Source organism: Panulirus ornatus, chromosome 18 (assembly GCF_036320965.1).
Source record: "Panulirus ornatus isolate Po-2019 chromosome 18, ASM3632096v1, whole genome shotgun sequence".
Classification (NCBI taxonomy): domain Eukaryota; kingdom Metazoa; phylum Arthropoda; class Malacostraca; order Decapoda; family Palinuridae; genus Panulirus; species Panulirus ornatus.
The window spans coordinates 47,270,212-47,294,885 of NC_092241.1; the positions used below are offsets into that span (position 1 = coordinate 47,270,212).

The 24,674-nt window shown below is 40.6% G+C and overlaps 1 protein-coding gene across 3 annotated transcripts in view; it reads right to left on the reverse strand.

Annotated features, from left to right (window-relative positions):
• Positions 1-24,674, reverse strand: part of LOC139755054 (USP6 N-terminal-like protein) — a 335,539-nt gene that overhangs the window by 227,481 nt on the left and 83,384 nt on the right. The gene's annotated exons all lie outside the window — the stretch shown is intronic.

A 24,674-nucleotide genomic window follows, 5' to 3' on the forward strand; every position in this document is an offset into this window, starting at 1 on the left:
AAAACATAAAACACAAAAACCACCTGTGATGCAGAACAAACGCTTTCTCTGGACTGCATAAAGGCACTCTGAAAAGTACAGTAAAGTATCTGATGGACTAGTCCATGTTAAAACCCCTGCCACAAACAAGAAAAGAATCACATCCACACTCTGCAACATCTGAAAGTAGTGTACAAAATAAATCCCATTCCATGTGTAAAAATTCCACACCAATCTGGCTATTACTCCAATACTGATTTGCTGTGTATATTGCCTGATATTAAAGATAGGTAGGAGGAAAGAACCTTAAAAAGAGACCTTGCCATCACTCCCTGGACTTGCAAACTTCATCCCATTTTCTCGGAATGGGGGAAATGATCACTAATGCAACTGCCTACAAGATGCTAATGGGATGACTAAAGGAAGAAGTACACTAGTGCAACTGCCTACAAGATGTTAATGGGAAGACTAACACAAGAAGTAAACTGTTTCAATCATCCTTGTTACCTATTACCGTAAGATCCCTCACACGACATGTCTACATAACAGTAGTGCCCGTGGTGTTCAATGTCAGGATGGCATTACCCGTGACATCCTATGCTACCATCTAATCAACACAGCTTCAACCCTGGTGTATATAGCCACATCATCTCATACTGCAAATCATCTGCCTTGTTTTTCAATGTAAATTCTTTTTACAACACTTTCAAACATTCTATTTGCTTTCTTGGCAGTTTTATTATGGTGCTGGGAGAATGTGAAATTGTTGGAGACAGTGACCCCTAGATCCCTTACACTAGAGGTGTCCTTTACCTTATGGCCCATCAATTCATAAATGAATGTCTTACTCTGGCTTCCAACTTACAAGAGGTAATATCTGTCAATGTTATATGACATTCTAGACCATTCAGCTAATTTTTCTAGATCCTCTTGTAATCTTGGCCAATCTTCTTCACTTCATGTGGCATTGTCAATTATTGTGTCATATGCAAATTTAGACAGAGATATTCAGCCCTATATCAATGTCTTTTTCACATGGCACTGCCAATTATTGTGTCATATGCAAATTTAGACAAAGTTATTCAGCCCTGTGTCAATGTCATCAATATAAATAATGAAAAGCTTAGGTCCCAGGACAGACCCCTGGTAGACCCAACTAGAAAAGGGCAACCACAGTAAACTTTAATCATTCATTACAACTTTTTGTTTCTTCTTATACTACCAAACTTCTATCCAGTTTCCACAAATCCCCAAGACATTGACTTTAATCAATAATTTACGGAGTGCAACTTTTTCAAATGCTTTCTGAAAGTCCAAAAACATAATATCTGTTATTTTAGTCTGTGTTAGTGGTTTTGATGCACGAGACCGGGTTATAGTGATGGGTGATTTGAATGCAAAGGTGAGTAATGTGGCAGTTGAGGGAATAATTGGTATACATGGGGTGTTGACAGGCGCGCGAAAGAGAGACTTTTGGATGTTAATGTGCTGAGAGGTGCAACTGGAGGGATGTCTGATCATTATCTTGTGGAGGCTAAGGTGAAGATTTGTATGGGTTTTCAGAAAAAAAGAGTGAATGTTGGGGTGAAGAGGGTGGTGAGAGTAAGTGAGCTTGGGAAGGAGACTTGTGTGAGGAAGTACCAGGAGAGACTGAGTACAGAATGGAAAAAGGTGAGAACAATGGAAGTAAGGGGAGTGGGGGAGGAATGGGATGTATTTAGGGAATCAGTGATGGATTGAGCAAAAGATGCTTGTGGCATGAGAAGAGTGGGAGGTGGGTTGATTAGAAAGGGTAGTGAGTGGTGGGATGAAGAAGTAAGAGTATTAGTGAAAGAGAAGAGAGAGGCATTTGGACGATTTTTGCAGGGAAAAAATGCAGTTGAGTGGGAGACGTATAAAAGAAAGAGACAGGAGGTCAAGAGAAAGGTGCAAGAGGTGAAAAAAAGGGCAAATGAGAGTTGGGGTGAGAGAGTATCATTAAATTTTAGGGAGAATAAAAAGATGTTCTGGAAGGAGGTAAATAAAGTGCGTAAGACAAGGGAGCAAATGGGAACTTCAGTGAAGGACGCAAATGGGGAGGTGATAACAAGTAGTGGTGATGTGAGAAGGAGATGGAGTGAGTATTTTGAAGGTTTGTTGAATGTGTTTGATGATAGAGTGGCAGATATAGGGTGTTTTGGTCGAGGTGGTGTGCAAAGTGAGAGGTTTCGGGAAAATGATTTGGTAAACAGAGAAGAGGTAGTAAAAGCTTTGCGGAAGATGAAAGCCGGCAAGGCAGCAGGTTTGGATGGTATTGCAGTGGAATTTATTAAAAAAGGGGGTGACTGTACTGTTGACTGGTTGGTAAGGTTATTTAATGTATGTATGACTCACGGTGAGGTGCCTGAGGATTGGCGGAATGCGTGCATAGTGCCATTGTACAAAGGCAAAGGGGATAAGAGTGAGTGCTCAAATTACAGAGGTATAAGTTTGTTGAGTATTCCTGGTAAATTATATGGGAGGGTATTGATTGAGAGGGTGAAGGCATGTACAGAGCATCAGATTGGGGAAGAGCAGTGTGGTTTCAGAAGTGGTAGAGGATGTGTGGATCAGGTGTTTGCTTTGAAGATTGTATGAGAAATACTTAGAAAAGCAAATGGATTTGTATGTAGCATTTATGGATCTGGAGAAGGCATATGATAGAGTTGATAGAGATGCTCTGTGGAAGGTATTAAGAATATATGGTGTGGGAGGCAAGTTGTTAGAAGCAGTGAAAAGTTTTTATCGAGGATGTAAGGCATGTGTACGTGTAGGAAGAGAGGAAAGGGATTGGTTCTCAGTGAATGTAGGTTTGCGGCAGGGGTGTGTGATGTCTCCATGGTTGTTTAATTTGTTTATGGATGGGGTTGTTAGGGAGGTGAATGCAAGAGTTTTGGAAAGAGGGGCAAGTATGAAGTCTGTTGGGGATGAGACAGCTTGGGAAGTGAGTCAGTTGTTGTTCGCTGATGATACAGCGCTGGTGGCTGATTCATGTGAGAAACTGCAGAAGCTGGTGACTGAGTTTGGTAAAGTGTGTGAAAGAAGAAAGTTAAGAGTAAATGTGAATAAGAGCAAGGATATTAGGTACAGTAGGGTTGAGGGTCAAGTCAATTGGGAGGTAAGTTTGAATGGAGAAAAACTGGAGGAAGTGAAGTGTTTTAGATATCTGGGAGTGGATCTGGCAGCGGATGGAACCATGGAAGCGGAAGTGGATCATAGGGTGGGGGAGGGGGTGAAAATTCTGGGAGCCTTGAAGAATGTGTGGAAGTCGAGAACATTATCTCGGAAAGCAAAAATGGGTATGTTTGAAGGAATAGTGGTTCCAACAATGTTGTATGGTTGCGAGGCGTGGGCTATGGATAGAGTTGTGCGCAGGAGGATGGATGTGCTGGAAATGAGATGTTTGAGGACAATGTGTGGTGTGAGGTGGTTTGATCGAGTAAGTAACGTAAGGGTAAGAGAGATGTGTGGAAATAAAAAGAGCGTGGTTGAGAGAGCAGAAGAGGGTGTTTTGAAATGGTTTGGGCACATGGAGAGAATGAGTGAGGAAAGATTGACCAAGAGGATATATGTGTCGGAGGTGGAGGGAACGAGGAGAAGAGGGAGACCAAATTGGAGGTGGAAAGATGGAGTGAAAAAGATTTTGTGTGATCGGGGCCTGAACATGCAGGAGGGTGAAAGGAGGGCAAGGAATAGAGTGAATTGGAGCAATGTGGTATACCGGGGTTGACGTGCTGTCAGTGGATTGAATCGGGGCATGTGAAGCGTCTGGGGTAAACCATGGAAAGCTGTGTAGGTATGTATATTTTGCGTGTGTGGACGTATGTATATACATGTGTATGGGGGTGGGTTGGGCCATTTCTTTCGTCTGTTTCCTTGCGCTACCTCGCAAACGCGGGAGACAGTGACAAAGTAAAAAAAAAAAAAAAAAAAAAAAAAAAAATTTTTTAGTCTGTCATGGGTATGAATAATTCATGGTAAAATTCAAGGAGACTTGTAAAACATGAACTGTGCCTTCTAAATCCATGCTGTGTATTATTGAACAGACTGTGTTGTACAAGGTAAGCTAGTTTTATCTCTACAATGAATCCAGAAACTTACATATCATTGATGTAAGGCTAATAGGATGGCAAACTGCCTGGCACTTCAAAACTTCCCTTTTTGAACATAGGGGTAACATCTGTCAGTGTCCAGCCCTACAGCTATATTCCATCCAGGAGTAAGATGTTGAAATATTGGTTATCAGTCTGGGAATCTAACATCTGATGTTTTTCATTTCCCATGGACAGATATTATCAACATCCAGACTTTTATTAATTTTCTGTATCAGTAATTTCTGGTATCGTATTTGTGCTATCTATTGTTGTTGAAAAATTTCCGTCATCGCTTTCTAGTGTAAAAACAAAACTGGAAAACTGTTTAGGTTTGTTGTTATGCTTTTTATTATCCACAATGGGTTACACATCTTTATTTATGAAGGGTCCTATCCCATTCCTTAAGTGGTTCTTGTTACTGATGTACCTATAAAATGGAGTACTCATCCTCCTCAAAGACTCAGGTTAGGGTGTATAAATGTGTGTGAAAGTAACCAAAGAAGAAATACATAGCATGTTTGAGGAAAGGAACCTGTATGTCCTGGTTCTGAGTGAAATCCAGTAAAATCCAGGGTTGGTGTGAGAACAAAAGATAAGGAAGGGGTAGCACTTCTGTTGATGCTGGAGTTGTGGGTAGTGTAAATAAGGGAGTTCAAGACTGATGTGGGTTAAAACAAAAGTGGATTGTAAGAGTTGAATAACTGTTAGTGCTTATGCACATGGCCATGAGAAAAAAATCTGAAAGGCAAATGTTCTGAAAGCATCTGAGTGAGTGTGTCAGTAATTTTCATGAAGAGACAAGGTATTAGTGATGAGTGATGTAAATGTGAAGGTCAGCAATGTGGCAGTTGAGGGTATAATTGGGGGCCATGGGGTATCCAGGAATGAACAGCTTGTGGTGTTGTGTGCTGAGAAAGGGCTGGTGATTGGAATACCTAGTTTAAAAAGATGGAAATAAAAAAGTATACATATATGAGTAGGAAAATGGTCAGCAGGCATTATTGGATTATGGACTATTAGGTAAGTTTGCAAAAGAGTGACATTTGGATGTGAATTTACTGAGAAGGGCACCTAGTAAAATGTCAGATCATTACATTGTGAAAGTGAGGGTGAAGATTTGTAGAGGTTTTTGGAAAAGAGGAAACATTATTGGGGAGAAGATAGTGGTAAAAGTGAGTGAGCTTGGAAAAGAGGCTTGTGTGAAGAAATATCAGGAGAGATTGAGTGTAGGTTGGCAAAGGGTGAGAGAAAACAAAGCTAGATGAGTGGGTGAGGAATGGGAGGTACTTTGGGAAGCAACGCTGATGTGTGAGAGTAGCATGTGGTATGCACAAGGTAGGAAGTGGGCAAATGAGAGGGTAGTAAGTGGTGAATTAAGTTGCTAGTAGAGGAAAGAGAGGTATATGGGCAGTACTTGAAAGGAAAGATAGCAAACAATTGGGAGATGTACAAGAGAAAGTGGCAGGAAGTCAGGAGAAAGGTGCAGGAGTTATAAAAGAGGGCAAATGTGACTTAGGGTGAACAAGTGCCAGTAAACTCGAGGAAGAGTACGAAGTTTGGAAGGAGATTAGTGGTGTGCAAAAAACAAGAGAACAAATGGGAACATCAGTGAAGGGGGCAAATGGGGAAGTGGTACCAGGGAGTGAAGTGAGGAAGAGATAGAGTGAGTATTTTGAAAAACATGATTGTATTTGTTGATAGGGTGGCAGATGTAGGGTGTTTGGGCTGGGGTGGTATGTAAAGTGATTTGAAGAAGAGAGAAGTATTGAAAGCCATGCATAAGATGGAACATGGCAAGGCAGTTGGAGTGGATGCTAATGCAGCTGAATTTCTTAGGTGACTTTGTTGTTGATTGGTTAGTTAGGATTGTCAATGTATGTATGAATCATGATGAAACACTCGAGGACTGTTGGAATGACTGTATTGTGCCAATCTATAAAGGAATAATGGGTAAAGGTAGATGTTCAAACTACAAACTGGGAGAGTGAAAGCATGTACAGAACATCAGGTTGGGGAGGAATAATGTGGGTTCAGAATTGGTAGAGGATGTGTGGATCTGATGTTTGCTTTAAAGACTGTGTGTGAGAAATGCCAAGAGAAACAGGAGGGTTTGTATGAAGAATGAATAGATTTGGAAAAAGAATATGATGGGGTTGATAAATATACAATGTGGAAGGTTTTTTTAAGAATATATGGTAAAGGAGGAAAGCTACTAGAAGCAGTGAGAAGTTTTCATCACAGGTGTAATGCATGTGTACATGTAGGAAGAGAGGAGGGTGAGTAGCTTCAAGTGAAGGTTGGTCTGCTGAAGGGGTGTGCGATGTCACTAGGTCTGTTTAACATGTTTATGGATGGGGTGGTGAGGGAGGTAAATGCAGGAGTCATGGAGAAAGAGGGGAGTATGCAGTCTGCAGGTTATGAGGGGGGCCTGGGAATTAAGTCAGCAGTTGTTTGTTGAAGACACAGCAATGGTGGCAGATTTGAAAGAATACTGAAGATGATGATGACTGAGTCTCGAAGTGTGTGCAACAGGAGGAAGTTAAGAGCCAATGTGAATAAAAACAAGGTAATTTGGCTGAGCAGTGTACAGCAATGGGTTATTTTGGGGCCTGAATTTAAAAGGAGAAATTGAAGAAGTTAAACGTATTAGAAACATAGGAGTAGACATTACAGCACATGGAACCAAGGAAGCATGACATCACAGCACATGGAACCAAGGAAGCATAAGTAAGTCATAGGGTGGGCGAGGGGTGAAGGTTCTGGGAGTATCAAAGAATGTATGGAAAGAGATCATCATCTGGGAGGGAGAATGTGGGTATGTTTAAAGGTATATTCATTACAACAAGGTTGTATAGGTGCAAGGCATGGGCTTTAAATGATATGTGGAGAAGGGTGTGTACGAAACATTTGAGGATAATATGTGAGGTAGTTTGATCGAGTAAGTAATAAAACAGTGAGAAAGGGGAGAGGTAGTAAAAACTGCATGATTGAAGAGCTGAGGAGGATGTGCTTATATGATTTAAACATAAGGAAAAAAATGAGTAATGACAGGCAGACATAAAGGATATATGTGTTACAGAAGTAGAGAGAACAAAGAAAAGAGTGAGACCAACTTGCAGACAGAATGATGAAAAGAAAAAAATAATAATTTGAGTGATTGGAGCTTGAACATACACGAAGGTGAAAGGCATGCATGGGACAGAGTGAACTGGAACAAAGACCCTCAGCGAATACTATGCAAAGGTTGCCCTCTGCCAGTGCTCATGTTAAGGGTGAAGCACTAAAGGCTAAGAAGCAGCACTGGAGTTCACTAATTATGGAGACACTATTGCCATGGCCACCCCTTTGAGGAAGTTCCAAAATGAATAGGCATCAGACATATAGAAAGATAGATATATAGATAGATAGATAGATAGATAGACAGATACATAGATAGATAGAACCTATATTTAATTTATTCATTTTGCTTTGTCACTATCTCCCGCATTAGCGAGGTAGCGCAAGGAGACAGACGAAAGAATGGCCCAACCCACCCACATACACATGTATATACATACACATCCACACACGCAAATATACATACCTATACATCTCAATGTACACATATATATACACACACACAGACATATATATATATATATACACAAGTACATAATTCATACTGTCTGCCTTTATTTATTCCCATCGCCACCCCGCCACACATGGAATAACAACCCCCTCCCCCCTCATGTGTGCAGGGTAGCACTAGGAAAAGACAACAAAGGCCCCAATCGTTCATACTCAAGTCTCTAGCTGTCATGTAAAATGCACCGAAACCACAGCTCCCTTTCCACATCCAGGCCCCACAGAACTTTCCATGGTTTACCCCAGACGCTTCACATGCCCTGGTTCAATCCATTGACAGCACATCGACCCCGGTATACCACATCGATCCAATTCACTCTATTCCTTGCACGCCTTTCACCCTCCTGCATGTTTAGGCCCCAATCACTCAAAATCTTTTTCACTCCATCTTTCCACCTCCAATTTGGTCTCCCACTTCTCCTCGTTCCCTCCACCTCTGACACATATATCCTCTTGGTCAATCTTTCCTCACTCATTCTCTCCATGTGACCAAACCATTTCAAAACACCCTCTTCTGCTCTCTCAACCACACTCCTTTTATTTCCACACATCTCTCTTACATTTACATTATTTACTTGATCAACCCACCTCACACCACAAATTGTCCTCAAACATCTCATTTCCAGCACATCCACCCTCCTGCGCACAACCCTATCCATAGCCCATGCCTCGCAACCATACAACATTGCTGGAACCACTATTCCTTCAAACATACCCATTTTTGCTTTCCGAGATAACGTTCTCGACTTCCAAACATTCTTCAAGGCTCCCAGAATTTTTGCCCCCTCCCCCACCCTATGATTCATTTCTGCTTCCATGGTTCCATCTGCTGCCAGATCCACTCCCAGATATCTAAAACACTTTACTTCCTCCAGTTTTTCTCCATTCAAACTTACCTCCCAATTGACATGACCCTCAACCCTACTATACCTATTAACCTTGCTCTTATTCACATTTACTCTTAACTTTCTTCTTTCACACACTTTACCAAACTCAGTCACCAGATTCTGCAGTTTCTCACATGAATCAGCCACTAGCCCTGTATCATCAGCGAACAACAACTGACTCACTTCCCAAGCTCTTTCATCCACAACAGACTGCATACTTGCCCCTCTTTCCAAAACTCTTGCATTCACCTCCCTAACAACCCCATCCATAAACAAATTAAACAACCATGGAGACATCACACACCCCTGCCGCAAACCAACATTCACTGAGAACCAGTCACTTTCCTCTCTTCCTACACGTACACATGCCTTACATCCTCGATAAAAACTTTTCACTGCTTCTAACAACTTGCCTCCCACACCATATAATCTTAATACCTTCCACAGAGCATCTCTATCAACTCTATCATATGCCTTCTCTAGATCCATAAATGCTACATACAAATCCATTTGCTTTTCTAAGTATTTCTCACATACATTCTTCAAAACAAAAACCTGATCCACACATCCTCTACCACTTCTGAAACCACACTGCTCTTCCCCAATCTGATAGAACCTACTACAGCAAATTCTGGTGAAAAAATATATAAATACAATTTATGGTATTATTAAAAAAGTGAAAGATGAACCTTTAAACAGGAGAGCAATCAGAATCCTAAGATAGAATGTAAGGTTTTATCCAATATCTTTTTAAGATGTAGCTAATCATCAGCTCATGCATTATGTAAGAACCTAGTAGAGAGAACTGTACAAAATACAATTCATCATTTCATTCTCTGTAATAAGCAGACATGAGGTGAAGAGATAGAGCAAGTACTTTGAAGGATTTCTGAATGTGTAATAACAAAGTGGCACATGAAAGGTGTTAGAGTTGGAAAGGAATAAGGTGAGAAAGTCATGGAAATGGTTTGTTGTAAAGGAAAGGAGTGACAAAAGCTTTGTGAACTATGAAATGTGTCAAGATGAATTTTTTGAGAAAAGGGGCAACTCTTGCTGATTGGCTGTTAGGCTTTTCCAATGTATGCATAGATCATGGTGTGGTGCCTGAGGAATGGTGAAATGAATGTATAGTAATACAGCATACATGCAAAGAGGAAACTTTGTTGAGTGTATCTGGTAAGCTGTACAGAAGTGATGATTGAGAGGGTGGTGGTATGTAAAGAGCATAAGACTAAGGAGGAATAATGTGGTTTCAGATGTTGAGGATGTGAGGATTAGGTGTCTGCTTTGATGAATGTGGGTGTGAAAATCACTTAACAGAAACAAAACGATCTATATAATGCATTTATAGATCTGGAGAAAGAACATGATAGGTTGATAGAGATGCTTTGTGGAAGGTGTCATGAATATATGGTGTGAGAAAAAAATTGTAAGAAGCAGAGGAGCTTTTCTTATGAGAATATAGCATGTGCACAAGAAGGAAGAGACAAGGGTGAGTATTTCAAGGTGAAGGTGGTTCTGTGGCATGGGTGTATGATATCACCATGGCTGTTTAATCTGTTTATGGATGAAGTGGTGAGGGAGGTAAATGTAAATATATGGGTCTTGGAGAAAGGGGTAGATATGCAGTCTGCTGTGGATGGAGGGGATAGGGGGATGAGTCACTTATTTAATGATGTCACAGGACTGGTGGCAGTTTAGGTGAAAAAAAAAAAACTGCAGAAGTTGGTGTATATGTTCAGGGGAGTGTATGACAGGATAATTGCAAGAGCAAACATGAACAAAAGCAAAGTTATCTGGTTTAGCACTGAAAAGAGATAAGTTATGTGCAGTCTGGGTTTGAATGGAAAAACTTAGAGGAAGTGGAATGCTTCAGATACCAGGGAGTGGATATGGCAGTAAATGGAACTTTGGAAGCTGAGGTGAACCAATGGGCAGGTGAGGAAGCAAAGGACGTGGGCACATTGAGAAATGTGTGGAGAGAGAGGTCACTGATGGGATGTTTAATAATAAGAGTAGTCCCATCAGTGCTATATGGATGCAAGGCATGGGCTTTACATAAAAATGTGAAGAAGAGAGAAGACATGTTTAGAAATGAAATGTTCAAGGACAATATATGGTTAGATGAGGAATAATTGAATAAGAAAGAATAAGGTAAGACAGAAGTGTGGTAGTAAGAGGAGTAAGAGAAAGTTGAAGAGGGTGTACTTAAAATGGTATGGGCATATGGAAAGGATGAGTGAAGAAAGGATGACAAAGAGGGAATACAGAAGGTTCTCAGTTAAAGTTGTGGATAGATTCTTGAAAAGTGCAATTTAAGTGAAACAACATTTAATAAAACCAATTGAACCATAAATCCAATGATATGAGTGGGTGATGTGTTCCTTCAGTATATTTCAGATAAAAATATTCTTACAAAATTCCTGATACCAAAAACAACACTACTGATATTATAAAAGTAAATAAATGTCTACTATACAGACACGTAAGATTAATAAACACAAATCAGATATCTATTTTCTTGATGGTTGGAACAGAAGTGGGTGACAGATGAGGAAGCAGTGGTGGGTGGCAGGAAGGAAGGAGAGGCTTCTGGGACCCCACATCTCCCTCATCATTGCTGATGGTTAGAGGAGAATCTGGATACTTCTCATGATCAGTGAAGGGCAGATAAGAAACTTTGTCTTTATCATCACAGAAAATAAGCTTAGGAGAAACAAATCCATTTCTAACCCCTCACATGAGTTGCAAGAAATCCCCAAGGGCCTGCTATCAGCTTGGGAAGATGAAAGGTTGTGGTGATGGGGTTGCAATGAGTGGTGGTGCTGCTACATACTCCTTGATTAGTTGGGCATATAAAAACATGATCACTGTTTTCTACTGCTCATTCTTTTTCTTCTTGCTGTACAATTCTTTGAAACAGTTAATTCTACTCATTTATCATCCTGTTGACTTCTAAATTTCTTTCTCTCTGAGGGTCCCTTTCTGTGAAATGACCAGCTTTTTCCAGCAACTCAAAAGCCTCTAATATATCTCTTGTTGTCTGAGCTCACATTGGTGCAGCACCTTTATTTTCATCGTCTTCCCATTACCTAGCTTGTTCCATGTCAATAAAGTCCTCATGAGATAATTTTTGATAGCCAAATTCAAGTAACTCCACTACATCTAACTCTACTCTAAAGCCAGCCTGGTGTGCCAGCATAAAAATACAATCTGGATAGATTTCACACCAGACATGATATATTGTGGCTGATTTCACTTTTTGCTGGGCATCAGACTGATTGTTGATAGCATTAAGTAAATGGTAGACATGCCAAAATTCGTTTACAGTAAGCTTATTTTCACTATCTGTGAAAAAAATTACTTGCTGGAAGGTGCACTGCAGATAATATGCTCTAAAAGCTGCAACACCCCCTAATTATAGGTTAGTTCAAGCTAGTCATGTTTGGGGGCAGAAAAATTGCTTGAGCATCATCTGTTGAGTTATCCAGGTTAGGATGAGACTTGGAGCATTGTCAAGACTCAGGAAGGCTTTCTTTTCAAGGTTATCATTCTTACAATATTGCTTGACAGCTGGGTAGAAGTATTTAGCAAACCCCTCTTGAAACACTGTTCTGGTGACCCAGCTCTTCTTATCTGCATGCCAGATAACACTGACATTATATCTAGAGAAACCCTTCATAGATCTTGGTGTATCATACTGATACATCAGTAAGGGCTTAAGCTTCAGATCTCAAGGTGTGAATTCTTGAGCTCTTTTTTTCTCTTGAAATATAAGTTCTTTTTGGCATCTGCTTCAAAAATAGGGCTGTCTCCTCTACATTAAATATTTGCTGTGGACTATATCCCCCTTCTTCAAAGATTGTTTTCAGAAATACTGGGTAAGCAGCAACAGCTTCTGCATTTGCACTTGCAGACTCATCTGTAATCTGTATGTTGTTTAGGTATGAGCCACTCATGACTTGCTGCAAAAGTTTTACTTTCAGCAATATCACCACCTTTTTGTTTCTGCTATCTAAATAATCTTAGAGCTTTTGTCTGTCTGGTCAACAATGAATATGAAGAGCTATGCTGATGATGATATCCTAACCATATGTTAAAACAGTCTTTCCATATTTTTCATTAAGTTACTTTCGTAACAAGTTAACTTTGTAGCATCTAAAGCAGTTACAACTTAAACACATGCTTTAATCTTATCTGCGTTACTATGAAATGTTCGTACAGTTCTAGGCTGTAAACCAAGAGTTCTTCTAAGGTCCACAGCTTATTGTCCATCTTCAAATATCTTTAACACTTCTAATATCTAGTGGACACTTTTTTCTTCTCTTGTGACTACAGATACTTGTGGCAAATACTACATGCTTTGCCCTCACTGCATAAGGGCTGAATTAAACTTTAAAAGGTAATGTTGTAAAAATAACATCCACTATCAGTGCATAAAAAAAAGCGCAAAAAGGAGCGACATCTGCCACCTGCTGAGCATTTTCCACCTCATCTTTTATTATATGCTTGTAAATTTATCCCTGGGGATAGGGGAGAAAGAATACTTCCCATGCATTCCTCGCGTGTCGTAGAAGGCGACTAAAGGGGATGGGAACGGGGGGCTAGAAACCCTCCCCTCCTTGTATTTTACCTTTCTAAAAGGGGAAACAGAAGGAGTCACGCAGGGAGTGCTCATCCTCCTCGAAGACTCAGATTGGGGTGTCTAAATGTGTGTGGCTGTAACCAAGATGAGAAAGAAGGAGAGATAGGTACTATGTTTGAGGAAAGGAGCCTGGATGTTTTGGCTCTGAGTGAAACGAAGCTCAAGGGTAAAGGGGAAGAGTGGTTTGGGAATGTCTTGGGAGTAAAGTCAGGGGTTAGTGAGAGGACAAGAGCAAGGGAAGGAGTAGCACTACTCCTGAAACAGGAGTGGTGGGAGTATGTGATAGAGGGTAAGAAAGTAAAGTCTAGATTGATATGGATAAAACCGAAAGTTGATGGATAGAGATGGGTGATTATTGGTGCATATGCACCTGGGCATGAGAAGAAAGATCATGAGAGGCAAGTGTTTTGGGAGCAGCTGAATGAGTGTGTTAATGGTTTTAATGCCAAAGACCAGGTTATAGTGATGGGTGATTTGAATGCAAAGGTGAGTAATGTGGCAGTTGAGGGAATAATTGGTATACATGGAGTGTTCAGTGTTGTACATGGAAATGGTGAAGAGCTTGTAGATTTATGTGCTGAAAAAGGACTGGTGATTGGGAATACCTGGTTTAAAAAGCGAGATATACATAAGTATACGTATGTAAGTAGGAGAGATGGCCAGAGAGTGTTATCAGATTATGTGTTAATTGATAGGCGTGCGAAAGAGAGACTTTTGGATGTTAATGTGCTGAGAGGTGCAACTGGAGGGATGTCTGATCATTATCTTGTGGAGACGAAGGTGAAGATTTGTAGGTGTTTTAAGAAAAGAAAAGAGAATGTTGGGGTGAAGAGAGTGGTGAGAGTTAGGGAGCTTGGGAAGGAGACTTGTGTGAGGAAGTACCAGGAAAGACTGAGTACAGAATGGAAAAAGGTGACAACAAAGGAGGTAAGGGGAGTGGGGTAGGAATGGGATGTATTTAGGGAAGCAGTGATGGCTTGCACAAAAGATGCTTGTGGCATGAGAAGCATGGGAGGTGGGTTGATTAGAAAGGGTAGTGAGTGGTCAGATGAAGAAGTAAGATTATTAGTGAAAGAGAAGAGAGAGGCATTTGGACGATTTTTGCAGGGAAAAATGCAAATGAGTGGGAGATGTATAAAAGAAAGAGGCAGGGGGTCAAAAGAAAGGTGCAACAGGTGAAAAAGAGGGCAAATGAGAGTTGGGGTGAGAGAGAATCATTAAATTTTAGGGAGAATAAAAAGATGTTTTGGAAGGAGGTAAATAAAATGCATAACACATGGGAGCAAATGGGAACTTCAGTGAAGGGAGCTAATGGGGAGGTGATAACAAGTAGTGGTGATGTGAGAAGGAGATGGAGTGAGTATTTTGAAGGTTTGTTGAATGTGTTTGATGATAGAGTGGCAGATATAGGGTGTTTTGATTGAGGTGGTGTGCAAAGTGAGAGGGTTAGGGAAAATGATTTGGTAAACAGAGAAGAGGTAGTAAAAGCTTTGCAGAAGATGAAAGCCGGCAAGGCAGCAGGTTTGGATGGTATTGCAGTGGAATTTATTAAAAAAGGGGGTGATTGTATTGTTGACTGGTTGGTAAGGTTATTTAATGTATGTATGATTCATGGTGAGGTGCCTGAGGACTGGTGGAATGCTTGCATAGTGCCAATGTACAAAGGCAAAGGGGATAAAAGTGAGTGCTTAAATTACAGAGGAATAAGTTTGTTGAGTATTCCTGGTAAACTATATGGGAGGGTATTAATTGAGAGGGTGAAGGCATGTACAGAGCAACAGATTGGGAAGAGAAGTGTGGTTTCAGAAGTGGTAGAGGATGTGTGGATCAGATGTTTGCTTTGAAGAATGTATGTGAGAAACACTTAGAAAAGCAAATGGATTTGTTTGTAGCATTTATGGATCTGGAGAAGGCATATGATAGAGTTGATAGAGATGCTCTGTGGAAGATATCAAGAATATATGGTGTGGGAGGCAAGTTGTTAGAAGCAGTGAAAAGTTTTTATCGAGGATGTAAGGCATGTGTACGTGTAGGAAGAGAGGAGAGTAATTGGTTCTCAATGAATGTAGGTTTGCGGCAGGGGTGTGTGATGTCTCCATGGTTGTTTAATTTGTTTATGGATGGGGTTGTTAGGGAGGTGAATGCAAGAGTTTTGGAAAGAGGGGCAAGTATGAAGTCTGTTGTGGATGAGAGAGCTTGGGAAGTGAGTCAGTTGTTGTTTGCTGATGATACAGCGCTGGTGGCTGATTCATGTGAGAAACTGCAGAAGCTGGTGACTGAGTTTGGTAAAGTGTGTGAAAGAAGAAAGTTAAGAGTAAATGTGAATAAGAGCAAGGTTATTAGGTACAGTAAGGTTGAGGGTCAAGTCAATTGGGAGGTAAGTTTGAATGGAGAAAAACTGGAGGAAGTAAAGTGTTTTAGATATCTGGGAGTGGATCTGGCAGCGGATGGAACCATGGAAGCGGAAGTGAATCATAGGGTGGGGGAGGGGGCGAAAACTCTGGGAGCCTTGAAGAATGTTTGGAAGTTGAGAACATTATCTCGGAAAGCAAAAATGGGTATGTTTGAAGGAATAGTGGTTCCAACAATGTTGTATGGCTGCGAGACGTGGGCTATGGATAGTTGTGCACAGGAGGGTGGATGTGCTGGAAATGAGATGTTTGAGGACAATATGTGGTGTGAGGTGGTTTGATCGAGTAAGTAATGTAAGGGTAAGAGAGATGTGTGGCAATAAAAAGAGTGTGGTTGAGAGAGCAGAAGAGGGTGTTTTGAAATGGTTTGGTCACATGGAGAGAATGAGTGAGGAAAGAGTGACAAAGAGGATATATGTGTCAGAGATGGAGGGAATGAGGAGAAGTGGGAGACCAAATTGGAGGTGGAAAGATGGAGTGAAAAAGATTTTGAGTGATCGGGGCCTGAACATGCAGGAGGGTGAAAGGCGTACAAGGAATAGAGTGAATTGGAACGATGTGGTATACCGGGGTCGACGTGCTGTCACTGGATTGAACCAGGGCATGTGAAGCGTCTGGGGTAAACCATAGAAAGTTCTGTGGGGCCTGGATGTGGAAAGGGAGCTGTGGTTTCAGTGCATTATTACATGACAGCTACAGACTGAGTGTGAACAAATGGGGCCTTTGTTGTCTTTTCCTAGCGCTACCTCGCACACATGAGGGGGGAGGGGGTTGTTATTCCATGTGTGGTGAGGTGGCAATGGGAATAAATAAAGGCAAACAGTATGAATTATGTACATGTGTATATATGTATATGTCTGTGTGTGTATATATATGTGTACATTGAGATGTAGAGGTATGTATACTTGCATGTGTGGACGTATATGTGCACACATGTGTATATGGGTGGGTTGGGCCATTCTTTCATCTGTTTCCTTGCACTACCTCGCTAACGCGGGAGACAGCGACAAAGCAAAATAATAAATTTATCATAAATATATCATACATTTTTCATCTCTGTGGGGCAGATGGAACCTGGTTACCACCTGCATGATCCATTTTCTGCCCATAACATAACTCTACAAAAAATTCCTGACAACTTTCCTATCTCCTTTGAAGGAGCTGTAACTCCAACTCTACACTCACTGAAGATGCTTGGTATTACTGCAACATCTACCCTATCTTGGAAAGCTCACATTGCAGAAATGGCTCACTCTAAGAAACAGGGAATCCTGTTTATGAGTCAAGATTTTTCCTTCCAAACAGTTGCCACATTTATACAAAGAACCAATCTGTTTTTGTATGAAGTACTGCTCACACATCTAGGGCGGTTCTAGCTCAGTATCCTTAGTTAACTAAGACAGAGATTAGTCAAAAGCAGTCTGACTTATCAACTCTCCCTGGATGCCCTCAAAACTTGACTCACTTGCCCTATGCCATCATGTTGGTTTACTTTCTCTTTTCTACACGTATTACTTTGGATTTTGCTCACAAGAGCTGGCTGCTTGTGTGCCCCTACCATCATCTAGACAACAAAATACTCAGTGAGCTGCTATGGCACAATTACTGTGTGGCCATTGGCAACTTAAGGGGAGGGGGGGGCTGTTTTGATAATTGTTTCCTTTCCTAAACCTTGAAGCTTTGGAACTCTCTACCCTCTCATGCCTTTTCCAATTACTATGACCAGACCCATTTTAAATAACCAATTTTTTTTCACTTCCTCCAAAAAATTTAAATAATTTTCCTCCTCTCTTCTTTTATCTTTTCATTAACCTATTCACATTTCAGTTTAGGCCCTGCTGTGATGTGGACTTTTGTCTGGAACATCCTCACCCAACCACCCAAATAAAAATAAAGAAAAAATCAAAGTTATATTGAAGCAATGTTAATGGAGGGCTTACAGTCCATTTCAGAAGTGGAAGGAGCAAGGAAAAGGCTGAAAACATGGAGGAAGTGGAAGGATAGCACAAAGTTGCTTTAAAGGACAGTGGCCTGATCATGTACGAGGCTTAGCAAGAGATGGAACAAACTGAAGTGATGTGGCATACTGGGAACAATGTGGTGTCACAGGTCTAAACCCAGGGCATGATGCAATCGGAGGAAACCACATAAAGGTCTGTGGGGTTTGGCTGTCGATAGGGAACCTCTGGTTTCAGTGCAATGTACATAACAGCTTGAAAGTGGATGTGAGTGAATGAGGACATTTCTTCATCTGTTTCTGGTGCTACCTCACTAATATGGGAAAAGGAGAACATGTATGAAAGAATGAATAATTCACCAAGTAGCAGGTTATTGTTTTGGACTGATCAAATGACACCACTCAACCCTCTGTCAATGCACAACTCATTTTATCCCTACTTTTAGTAAATATTCAATACATTTTTAAAGAATGAATAACTCAAAAACCCACCAAAAACAATTATTGAAAAATATCATAAAAGACGCAATCTGCCAGATCATTCATCAAGGGTAAGATAAATGCTTTGAAAGAACAGATGTGCTAAAACCATGTTGAAATTCATTCAGCATTTCTGACTTACCCTCCAAGTTAAAAGTCTTCCTTTTCATTTTGGGGAGTGCTGATTGAGAACTGTCATGGTGGAATGTAGCTTGAGCACCGTGGCATGGGTTGTTGTCACTAGCGTACACTGTATCAGATGTCTCGCATTATAACAACAAGATGGAAGTAATTTAGGTACTCATGTTATACCAATTTCATGGCATAAAGTTATGTTCTATCCCACCCATCTATACATACAGCCTCTGAAAATCACTGACACATGAACTTCTATACTTACACAAAAAAACAAGCACCTACATTACTCCCATCTTTTTATGATAAACTAGCCATTGTAATAAAGTGTAAGCCCAGCTAGTTGCACAGTGCTGCTGCTGTTCAAGCCACACTGATCACCACATCAGTTCTCAGCAAGCATTCACCTAGTAAGGCCTTAATGTTTGCCACTCATATAATTCTAAACTTGTGCCCACATGTACCAGTCATCACTATGCCTAAGCATCCAGCAAGTACCCCTACTACAAGCAAACCTGCCAAGAGGGTTAGTAAGACCTTTAACTTGGAGCAAAAGGTTAGAATACTGGATGAACTTGAGCGTGCATCTGGCTGTTCAGCAGTTGCTCATCATTATGGGAGTTAATGACAGCAGCGTCCACACTATCAAGCTGAAAAGTGAATCAATTAGGAAATCCTTTGCATAGCCAACTATCCTGATTATGATAAAGCATCTCAAGCTGTACTACAAAACCCCAATATCTGCCTAAACTGGCAGAAAGTAGCCAAATTGTACCAGAACAAGTTTTGTTCAAATGAGCTGGAAGGACACTGTATGATATAAAAAAAGGTATGATTTCCTTACCAATCTAAGAAAAGAGATTACTATTTTGTTTTGGTATTATTGTAACATCCAAAGTATCTCAGAAATGTCACATTACAAAAATAGCTAAGTCTACTTCTAAGAAACTGAAAATCCAGTCTAGATGTTGATATTTCTTTTCTTCTGAACAGCTGCTCTGTTTCTACGATGAATTCATCCAACTTTGTATGAAGTACTGCTCCCATATCTATGGTGATTCCAGCTCTGCAACCTTACTAGTCACAGATAAGTAGAAAGTAGTCCCACTAATCAACTATTCTTGGCTTAAATTCAAAGTTTAACTCACTTGCCATATGCCACACCTTTAGTTCACCTCTCTTCTATTCATTCTATTCATTATACTTTGTCGCTATCTCCCGCGTTAGCAAGGTAGCGCAAGCAAACAGACGAAAGAATGGCCCAACCCACCCACATACACATGTATATACATATATGTCCACACACGCACCTATAGGTACTAATTCATGTTTTGTTCCTGGGAGCTAGCTGCTTGTGCAAAACAGTGTAATACTCAGCAAACTACTTCATCACATGATTACTGTGTGGCTACTGACAAGTCAAAGGTGAGCCATTTTATTAAATGTTTCTTTCCATACACCTCAAAGCTTTGGAACTCTCTACCTCATGTCTTTCGCAATAATTATGACCAGTCACTTTTTATAAGACAAGATTTTTACTTCCTCCAAAGTTCATAAATACTTTTACTTTTCTCCCTCCCTCTCATCAACCCCTTTATACATCAATTAAGGCCCAGCTTTAATGTGGACTTCTGTCTGCAACTGGAGCCACCAACATAAGAAAAAAAGAAAATTAGTCTCCAAAACACTGATACACATCTTGAAGAGCACACAATAAAGTAAAGAGCTATTTCTCTTTTGAAATAAAAGAACATCAAATAATAAGAAAGAAGAAAAAAGTGATATAAGCCTCTACTTAACCAAGAAGAAGAAAAAAATGCATATTTAGCATAACGGTAACAATGACAAGCACTAAAAACAGCATGGTGTTGATCTGTCTCCCTAGACCGCATCATCATCACTTTGATTATAAGCGGTGTAGTGCACCAGTTTTTTCTTTTTTATCAGTATATAATACACCTTGTCGCACTTATTTCCATTGTTTCTGAAGATGTTTCAGTAGTTTCATGATCTCAGCAAATCCTTACTGTCAATATAAACATAAATGAAAAGATGAAATATGTCAATCCAGCTTTGTTGTAAATATGTTTTGTAGAGTAATGAATAAAAAGTAGACACTTTTACCAATGATTTGTTCAATTAACAGTGTACTCTTTCTTTCCTGTATACAAGGATGGAAGTACTTATTTTACCTTCGTAAAATCACAGTAAAGCGCATTCTTAAATATATTCTGTATTCTTGTTTAATGAGTACACTTCAAAATAGAGAAGCTTTGTAAAACCATAAATTAACAGCTTCATTCTCCCTTGAAAACTTAGCATCATAGTCCAATCCCAGGATTAAATGGGTTCTGAATGTATTAATCGACTATCCCTGAAAAATGAAAGCTGATTTTACACATTGAAATCACAATTACATTACCATTAAATTTTTTCTTAATCTATTCCATTAATTAATAGTAATTAAAAGAACATTAGGTATGAGCTCCTGAAAAAAAATGAGCTAGTGTTCCCTTTGCCAGAGGGTGAGGCACTAAAGGGTTAAGAAGCAGCACTGGAGCTTAACAGTTCAGGAGACTCTTTTGCCATGGCCAAAAGAAGGAGTTCCCGAAGGGAACAAGCATCATAGATTTATAATTTCTTTTATTATACTTTGTCGCTGTCTCCTGCATTGGCGAGGTCGCACAAGGAAAGGGAGGAAAGAACGGCCCAACCCACCCGCATACACCTATATATACATACAAAACCGTACAGGTACATATACATACCTCTGCATTTCAATATATACATACATATACATACACAGAAATACACATATATACACATGTACATATTCATACTTGCTGCCTTCATCCATTACTGTCACCACTCTCCCACACATGAAATGACACCCCCTCCCCCAGCGGGCACGCGAGGGAGTGCTAGGAAAAGACAACAAAGGTCACATTCGTTCACACTCAGTCTCTAGCTATCATGTGTAATGCACCAAAACCATGGCTCCCTTTCAACATCCAGGCCCAACAAAACTTTCCATGGTTTACCCCAGATCCTTCACATGTCCTGGTTCAACCCATTGACAGCATTTCGATCCAGGATACCACAACGTTCCAATTCATTCTATTCCTTGCATGCCTTTCACCCTCTTGTATGTTCAGGCCCCAATCACTCAAAATCTTTTTCATCCATCCTTCCACCTCCAATTTGGTCTCACACTTCTCCACATTCCCTCCACCTCTGACACATATGTCCTCTTTGTCAATCTTTCCTTACTCATTCTCTCCAAGTGACCAAACCATTTCATTAATCCCTCTTCTGTTCTCTCAACCGCACTCTTTATTACCACACATCTTTCTTAACCTTTCATTACTTACCTGATCAAACAACCTCACACCACATATTGCCCTCAAACGTCTCACATCCACCCTCCTCTGCGCAACCCTATCTATAGCCCATGTCTCACAACCATATAACATCGGTGGCACCACTATTCCTTCAAACATAACAATTTTTGCTCTCAGAGATAATGTTTTCGCCTTCTACACATTCTTCAACGCTCCCAGAACCTTCCCCCCTCCCCAACCCTGTGACTCACTTCTGCTTCAATGGTTCCATCTACTGCCAAATCCACTCCCAGATATCTAAAACACTTCGCTTCCTTCAGTTTTTCTTCATTCAAAATTACCTCCCAACTGACTTGTCCCTCGACCCAACTGAACCTAATTACCTTGCTCTTATTCACATTTACTCTCGGCTCTCTTTTTCACACACTTTACCAAACTCAGTCACCAACTTCTACAGTTTCTCATCTGAATCAGCCACCAGTGCTGCATCATCAGCAAACAACAACTGATTACCTTCCAAGCCCTCTCATCCACAACAGATTGAATACTTGCCTCTTTCTCTCCAAAGCTCTTGCATTCACCTCCGTAACAACCCCATCCATAAACAAATTAAATAACCATGGAGACATCACGTATCCCTGCCGCAAAAAGACATTCACTGAAAACCAATTGCATTCCTCTCTTCCTACTCGTACATATGCCTTACATCCCTGATACAAACTTTTCACTGCTTCTAGCAACATATCTACCGCACCATATACTCTTAATACCTTCCACAAAGCGTCTCTATCAACTCTATCATACGCCTTCTCCAGATCCATAAATGCTACATGCAAATCCATCTGTTTTTCTAAATATTTCTCACAAACATTCTTCAAAGCAAACGCCTGATCCACACATCCTCTACCACTCCTGAAACCACACTGCTTTTCCCCAATCTGATGCTCTGTACATGCCTTCACCCTCTCAATCAATACCCTCCCATATAATTTCCCAGGAATACTTAACAAACTTATACCTCTGTAATTTGAACACTCACTTTTATCCCCTTTGCCTTAGTCCACAGGCACTATGCATGCATTCCGCCAATCCTCAGGTACCTCACCATGAACCATACATACACTGAATATCCTCACCAACCAGTCAACAATACAAGTCACTCACATTTTTAATAAATTCCACAGCAATACCATCCAAACCTGATGCCTTGCCTACTTTCATCTTCTGCAAAGCTTTTACTACCTCTTCTCTGCTTAACAAACCATTCTCCCTGACCCTCTCACTTCGCACACCACCTCTATCAAAACACCCTATATCTGCCACTCTATCATCTAAAACATTCAACACACCTTCAAAATACTCACTCCATCTCCTCACTTCTCTACTACTTGTTATTACCTCCCCATTAGCCCACTACATTGATGTTCACATTTGTTCTCTTGTGTTGCGCACTTTCTTCACCTCCTTCCAAAACATCTTATTTTTTTTATCATTTTGCTTTGTCGTTGTCTCCCGCATTAGCGAGGTAGCACAAGGAAACAGACGAAAGAATGGCCCAACCCACCCACATACAGATGTACATACATACACGTCCACACACGCAAATATACATACATATACATCTCAATGTATACATATATATATATATATACACACACACAGACATATACATATATACACATGTACATAATTCATACTGTCTCCCTTTATTCATTCCCATCGCCACACATGGAATAACAACCCCCTCCCCCTCATGTGTGCGAGGTAGTGCCAGGAAAAGACAACAAAGGCCACACTCGTTCACACTCAGTCTCTCGCTGTCATGTAATAATGCACCGAAACCACAGCTCCCTTTCCACATCCAGGCCCCAAAGAACTTTCTGTAGTTTACCACAGACACTTCACATGCCCTGGTTCAATCTTTTTATTCTCCCAACAACTTAACAATACTCTCTCATCCTAACTCACATTTGCCCTCTTTTTCATCTCCTGCACCTTTCTCTTGACCTCCTGCCTCTTTCTTTTATACATTTCCCAGTCATTTGCACTACTTCCCTGCAAAAATTGTCCAAATGCCTCTCTCTTTTCTTTCACTAACAATCTTACATCTTCATCCCACCACTCACTAACCTTTCTAATCTGCCCACCTTCCAACTTTCTTATGCCATAGGCGTCTTTTGCGCAAGCCACCACTGCTTCCCTAAATTCATCCCATTCCTCCCCCACTCCCCTTACGTCATTTGCTCTCATTTTTTTCCATTCTGCGCTCAATCTCTCCTGGTACTTCCTCAAACAAGTCTCCTTTCCAAGCTCATTTACTCTCACCACTCTCTTCACCCCAACATTCTTCTTTTCTAAAAACCTCTGTAAATCTTCACCTTCACCTCCTCAAGACAATGATCAGACATTCCTCCAGTTGCCCCTTTCAGCACATTACCATCCAAAAGTCTCTCTTTCACGCACCTATCAATAAACACGTAATCTAATAACACTCTCTGGCCATCTCTCCTACTTACATAAGTATACTTATGCATATCTCTCTTTTTAAACCAGGTATTCCCAATCACCAGTCCTTTTTCAGAACACAAATCTACAAGCTCTTTACCATTTCCATTTACAATACTGAACACCCCATTTACACCAATTATACCCTCAACTGCCACATTACTCACCTTTGCATTCAAATCACCCATCACTATAACCCAGTCTTGTGCATCAAAGCTGCTAACACACTCACTCAGCTGCTCCCAAAACACTTGCCTCTCGAGATCGTTCTTCTCATGACCACGTGCATAGGTCCCAATAATCACCCATCTCCCTCCATCCACTTTCAGTTTTACCCATATCAATCTAGTTTACTTGCTTACACTCTATAACATACTCCCACCACTCATGTTTCAGGAGTAGTGCTACTCCTTCCTTTGCTCTTGTCCTCTCACCAACCCCTGACTTTACTCCCAAGACATTCCCAAACCACTCTTCCCTCTTACGCTTGAGTTTCATTTCACTCAGAGCCAAAACTTGCAGGTTCCTTTCCTCAAATATACTACCTATCTCTCCTTTTTTCTCATCTTGGTTACATCCACACACATTCAGACACCCC